Source organism: Heterocephalus glaber, unplaced genomic scaffold (genome assembly GCF_053883595.1).
Source record: "Heterocephalus glaber isolate CG9 unplaced genomic scaffold, H.glaber_assembly_v1.0 deba00001452, whole genome shotgun sequence".
Taxonomy (NCBI): domain Eukaryota; kingdom Metazoa; phylum Chordata; class Mammalia; order Rodentia; family Bathyergidae; genus Heterocephalus; species Heterocephalus glaber.
In genome coordinates, this window is record NW_028258302.1 from 6561023 (window position 1) to 6568265 (window position 7243).

At 34.6% G+C, this 7243-nt stretch overlaps 1 pseudogene; it reads right to left on the reverse strand.

Annotated features, from left to right (window-relative positions):
- Window positions 1-1561: 1561 nt before the first annotated feature.
- Window positions 1562-1659, reverse strand: LOC147827198 (U6 spliceosomal RNA; annotated as a pseudogene).
- Between the last annotated feature and the right edge of the window lie 5584 nt (window positions 1660-7243).

The following is a 7243-nucleotide window of genomic DNA, read 5'->3' on the forward strand; positions in this document are numbered from 1 at the left end:
TGAGCTCCCTGTGGTGAACACTAAGAAGATTATGAGGCAGATAGATGGAGGCCAAGCTTCCCAACGTAAGTGAGGAAGTGTTCTGGAAGTGCCTGTGGCTAGCTCCTGCCACTCCTGCAGCTGTGCCCTCTATAATTCTAGCTCCATCTGTTCACTTTCTTCAGTTGATACCATGGTTTTCCCTAGAACTCGTATTATCTTGTTGAAATTTCCTTAACTGGTTATTTTACCATCAAGAAATTTGCATTTGATGTCTTATAGGCATCATCATAGCAAACATAGTGAACATAGGCCAATAAAACGCCCTCAATATCAACATCTGTTCTGTCATGTGACTGTAAGGTAAAGAATTTGCTTAGTTTTAGTCTCCCAACTGGTTGTTCAAATTAGCCTTTTGAATACATTAAAATGCATTAGTTTATGGTTTGTTCTAAAAGGCACGTCTTTTCCTAGTTTGGTTGTTTCTTTTGCACCCCCCCCCCCAACATTCCTACAGCTCAGTCCCTCACCTTTTCTTCTCCTCTCTTTAACATGGACTTTTCCTACCAAAATGATTTTTTGAAAAATTGTGGTAATATACATAACATAGCATTAACTATCTTAACCATTTAGCACATTCACATTGTTATGCAACCAATACCACCATCTAGCTCCAGAAGATTTCATCTTTGCTAATTGAAACTCTATATCTACTTCCCAGTCCTCTCTTTGCCCAGCCCTTGGAAGCCACCATTCTACTGTCTGTCTATGGATTTGAGTATTGCACATGAATGGAATTATACAGCACTTGTACTTGTGTGATCAAATCACATCACTTGGTACAGTGCTGTATGAGGGTCTCCATTACCATAGCAAAATATGGCCTTGTACCTGTGGCTGCTAAACCTTCTAAGGAAAAGAAGCTTATTTAACTCACAATACTGGAGGGTTAAAGTCCAATACCAGGCAGCCCCCTTGGTTCGACCTCTGGTGAGGGCCTAACAGCAGATGGTGTCATAGTAGTGGGAGCATCTGTCAGGGGAAGAGATCAGGAAATGAGAGCAATTCAGGGGATGGGCTTATGCTTAGGCTTTCCCAAGGGCAGCTTCCCTATTGACTGAGGGCCTCACACTAGGCGCCATCTCTTAAATGTCCCAACCCTTCTCAATACTGCTATACTGGGGACCAAGCTCTCAACCCTTGCAGGACACGTTCAGACCCCTTCTAAACCATACTAAATGTCCTCAAAGCTCATCAAGGTGGTAGCATGTGTCAGATTTTCCTTCTTTTTCACTGAGTTTCTTTTTAAGGCTAAATAATATTGCATATATACACCATATTTTGTTTCTCCATTCATCTGGTTATTGGACACTTAGATTGCTTTCACCTTTTGTCTGTTGTGAACAACGTTGCTATGGGAACATGAGTGTACAAATATCTCTCTTTGAGACCCTATTTTTGACTCTTCTGGGTATGTTTCTAGAAGTGGGATGTTACTGGATTTCATATAGTATTACAATGGTAATACTATTTTTAATTTGTCAAGGAACTATACCATACTGTCTTCCATAGTGGCTACATGAAAACTATGGAAAACTTTATACATTTGTGTCATCCTTGAGCAAAGGCCAAGCTAATCTCTGTATTGTTCCAATTTTAGTGTATTTGCGGCCAAAGTGAGTGCTCAAGGTGATTTTAAGGCAACAGTGATGGAAGCTTCAGACACTTCTTTTCAGCTTTAGTAAGGCATAATTGACAAAGAAAATTTTATTTATTTTGAAGGTATACCTTGATGTTTTGAGATACATATGCATTGTGAAGTGATTAGCACAATCAAGCTAATTAACATATCACCTCACCTACTTACCATTTATTTTATTTTATTTTTTCAGAACTGTGAATCAAACTCAGGACCTTGTGCTTGCTAGGCAGGCAGGATGGCCCTGAGCTACATCCCCGACCCTTATTTTGTTTTTTTCCAGGGAGATAATTTCCTATCTTATTTTATCAAATTTCAAGTATAAAATATATAATATATATTATTAAAAGTAGTCACCATGTTGTACATTAGATCTCCAGAGCTTTTTTCACCTTGCATAACTAGAACAGATTATTTGTTTTCTTACTATCAAGTTGCATGAGTTCCTCATAAATTTTGGATATATATGATTTGCAGATATTTCTTCTATTATATAGACTGTATTTTTTTTTTTTTTTTTTGGTACCGGGGATCAAACTCGGCACCTTTTGCTTGCAAGGCAGGTGGCGGAACCACTGAGCTAAATCCCCGGCCCTGTAGACTGTATTTTTAACTCCACTGATTTGTTTTTTGGTGTGCAGAAGTTTTTTAGTTCAATGTGATTCCACTTGTCTGTTTTTGCTTTTTTGCTGTAATTTTGAGTCAGACTCCCAAAATCATTAATTAGAACACCAAGAAACTTTCCCATACTTTCTCCTAATAATTTTATATCTTTCCATTTTAAATTTAAGTCTTTAATCTATTTTTAATTGACTTTTAAATATTATGTGAGATAATTGTTTAATTTTATTCTTCTCTTTTATGGCTATCCAATTTTCCCAATACCGTTTGTTGAAGAGATTATCCTTTTCCCTTTACAGTATGTGTTATTGGTACTATGTAATACATGAATTTATTTCTGGGCTCTCTGTTGTGATTCTGATGCCTCCAGCTTAGCTTCGTTGTTCTTGCTAAAGACTGTTTTGGCTATTTAGCCTTCTGTGATTCCATATAAATTTTAAGATTATTTTTCTGTTTCTGTAAAGAATGCTATTTGGATTTTGATAGGGATTTTATTGAATCTATATTGAATCTTTATTGAATCTATAGATCATTTTGGGTTGTGTGAACATTTAACAGTAACAGTTCTGCAGCCCTTGAACATGGGACACAATCTGTATTTTCATTTTATTCGTCAAAATTTTACAATTCCCAGCACATCAGTCTTTCATTGCTTTGGTTAGTTTATTCCTAAGTATTTTATTCTTTTTGATGCTATTATAAATTTGAAATTTTCTTTTTCTGTTTCAAGTAATTCACTGTCAGTGTACAGAAAATCTACTAGTTTTCATGTTCCTTTGTATCCTAAAATTTTATTGACTTTATTAGTTTTAATAGTTTTTTTTCTTCTGTCTTTAGGGTTTTCTACACATAAAATACGTCATATGAATAGAGATAATTTTACTTTTTCATTTTTGATTTGAATTTGTAAACTTCTTTTTCTCCTCTAAATGTTCTGGCTGGGACTTCCAGTACTATGTTGAACAAAAGTGGTGAGGGTTGGAATCCTTGACTGGTACTGGGTCTTTCAGTTTCCTCCCATCAAGTGTGATGTTAGCTATGGACTTGCAATATGTAGCCTTCATTATGTTAAGATATGTTTCTTCTATACTTATCTTATTGAGAGTTTAAAAAAAATGCATGAATGTTGAATTTTGTCAAATGCTTTTTCTGTATCTATTAAGATGATCATATGGGTTCTGTCTTTCTTCTGTTAATGTGGTATACCACATTTATAGATTTTTATATATTGAACCATCTTTTCACCCCTGGAATGAATCCTACTTGGTCAAGGTCTATAATCCTTTTTAATGTGAAGTTAAATTTGATTTGCTAGTATTTTACTGAGAATTTTTACATTTCTAAGAAGATATTGTATCTATAAATAAGCATATAAATAAAGAACTTGCAGAAATAAAAAATAGTTAAAATTTTTAAGAAGTGGAAGAGTCAAGGATATACGACATAAAGCAGAACAAAAAAATAACAAGTTGAAAAGATGAGAATGATCAGAAAAGACATAGAGAATAAGATCTAGAAATCCCACATCTAATTAATAAGATTCTGGAGAGAAGATAATAAAGAGAGAAGAGGGGGAAAAAGAAGATAGGAAGTGGGGATGACTTACAAGAATCTAAGGAAAAATTTCCTAAGATAAAGGACAACAGGCTCTTGACTGAAAAGGCCCTCAAAGGACTTGTCACATCAGAAAATAAAGATCCATGTCAAGGACATCATAGATATGTTTTAGAGCCCAGGGCTAGGAGATCTCCTTAAAGGCTTCTAAAGAGCAAACTAATTCAAAGGAGGTAAGATACAAAAGAATAGAATCAAATGATGTCAGATATCTCAGCAGTAACACTGGATACCAGAAAGTAACTAAAGATATCATCAGGATCTTATAGAATATAATTTTCAATTCAAAATTTTATACCCTGCTAGGATATCAGTCAAGTATGAAGATTGAATTGAGGCATCCTCCCCACCTATAGACAATTTGCCTGCATAATGTTCTTGCATAGAAAGTATTGAGAAAATGACCCAGTAAATCCTGACTAATTCAAAAAAGTAAAATTCATAGGATCCAGGAAATAAGGAACAGCGGTTAAGAGAAGGTCTAGGTTGATAGCTCAGAGCACCACCAGTCCAGAGTGAAAGAGGAGGTTGAATATGATTAAGTGAAAAGAATTAAAGCTATGCATATGGAAAAATTTGAATGTAAAAATAATAATTAATTCTTTAAAAGTACCAAAGTCCTCTGCATGAAAGGAAATATAGTCATATATTTCACTCTGCAACAAAATCAAATAGTTTGTTCTATATCATAATGCTATAAACCTTTAGAACAGTGAGAAATCTTTCTTATGTAAGTAACTGCAAATTCAAAGTGGCTTAAACTATGAAGAGAATTACAATATTCTGTTCACATAATTGAGGAGAAGTTTGGAGGTAATTTAGGCTCTTGATGAAGTTTGATCCAGGGGTTCTTAAAAAATATCTAATTCCCATCTCTCTTCTTGGTCTTCTGTGCTATTTATTCAAAGTAAGAGTAGCCAGGGATTTAGCTCAGTGGTTCTGCTGCCTGCCTCGCAAGCACAAGGTCCTGAGTTTGATCCCTGGTACAAAAAAAATTAATGAAAGTAAGACTAGCTTTACTATATGGTTGCAAAGGGGGTTTCCACTTAGGGACTTTATTTTCCCTCATTTATGTCCATCAGGAAAAGAATACTTCACTTCTCCAGAAGTACAAGGAAATTTTGGGTTGCACATTTTTTATTTTTCTTTTAAAAATAACTTTTTTTTGGTACCTGAGATCGAACTCAGGACCTTGCACTTGTGAGGCAGGCACTGTACCTCTGAGCTAAATCCCCGTCCCAAATAACTTTATTTTTAATTGACTCATAGTAATTGCACCTATTTGTGGGATATAATTGATATTTATTACACGTATACAAGCTATAATCAAGTCAGGGTAACTGGCATATCTATCACCTCACATATTTGTCATTTATCATTATAACACTATTTTGAATTCAATTAATTGTTATCAACCATGGTTACCTTACTATGCTACAGAAAGAAAATGAGTTATTCCTCCTCTCCAACTAAAACCTGTACCTATTAACCACCTTTTCTGCATCCCCCATCCTCTATATGCTTCACAGTTTCCACTATTTTTTCTTTCCTCTTCCCTTTCCCCTTCCCCTTCTTCTTCCCCTTCCTCTTGCTCTTCCTCTTCGTCTTCTCTTTGTCTTTGTCTTCTCGCAGTACCAGGGATTGAACTCAGGACCTTGTGAGGCAGGTGTGGTGCCACTGAGCTAAATCCCCTACCCCTTTTCTTTTACCTTCTTTGAGATCAACTTTTAGCTCCCTATATCTGTGAAAACATGCAATATTTACCTTTCTGTGCCTGATTTATTTCATTTAACATAATGTCCCCCATTTTCTATCTAGATTGCTGCAAATAACATAATTTTATTCTTTTTTTATAGAGGAATAATTTTCTATTGTGCATATGTGCCACATTTTCTTTATCCATTCATCTGTCAGTGGACAGCCAGTAGAATGATTCTGTCTTGGTCACTGTGAATAGTGCTGCAATGCGCATGCCAGTGCAGATATCTTTTTAATATACTGATTTCAGTTCCTTTGGATTTATACCCAGGGGTAGGATTGCTGGATCATATGGTAGTTCTATTTCTCGTTTTTTGAGGAAACTTCACACTGTTTTCTATAGTGTCTGTACTGTTCTCTCCAACAATGCATGAATTCCCCTTTCTCCACATCCTTGCCAGTATTCATTACCTTTTTGTGTTTTCGATGATAGCCATTTTAACTGGGGAGGGATGATACCTCATTGTGGTTTTGAGTTGTATTTTCCTGATGATTAATAATGTTGAGTATTTTTCATATATTTATTGGTTATCTGTGTATCCACTTTTGAGAACTGTCTATTTAGGTCATTCGTCCATTTTAAGATTTGATCATTGTGTTATTATTATTTTGCTATTGAGTTGCTTGAATTTCTTATAGAGGTTGAAAATTATTTTCTTTTTGGATGAAGAGTTGGTAAATACTTATTGTCATTCTATAAGCTGTCTTTTTACTCAGTTGATTGTTTCCTTTTTTGTACAGAAATCTTTGAGTCTGATGTCAGTTTTTGCTTTTGTTGCCTGTGTTTTTGGGGTTATATGCAAAGAAATCTTTGAGCTGAGCAGTAGCCTAATGTGCTTCTTCTATGTTTTTTTCTAATTGTTTCTTACTCTTAAGTCTTTGATCCACTTTGAGTTGATTTTTTTAAAATGGTGATATAGAGGGGCCTGGGTTCTTTCTTCTGTGTATGGTTCCCAGTACCATTTATTGAAGACTTTCCTTCTTCCGATATATTGCCTTGTGACATTATTAAAAAAAAAAAACCAGTTGGCTGTAAATATGTGGATTTATGTCTGGGTTTTCGATTCTGTTACATTGGACTATGTGTATGTTTTTATGCCCATACACTGATGCTTTGGTTATTATGGATTTGTAATGTGTTTTGAATCAAATATTATAATATCTCAAGCTTTATTCTGTTTTCTCAGGATTGTTTTGGCTATTCAGGATCATAGCTCTATAAACATTTTAGGAGTTTTAAAATATTTCTGTGAAGAGTGTCATTGGTATTTTGGTAGGTATTGCATTAATTCTTAGATTGCTTTGGATAGTATAGACATTTTGACAATATTAATTCTCCTTTCCAGTCTTTGAACTTTGAACTTATTTTTATTTTGTGTGTGTATGTGGGTGTCCTCTTCAATTTCATTCATAACTGTTTTGTAATTTTCATTATAAAGATCATTCACTTCATTAAATTTATTCCTAAGTGTTTTATTCATTATTTTTTGTAGTTATTGTCAATGGGGTTGCCTTTTTTCCAGCAATTTTATTATTAGTATATTAAAAAGTTACTGATTTCTATGTTGATTT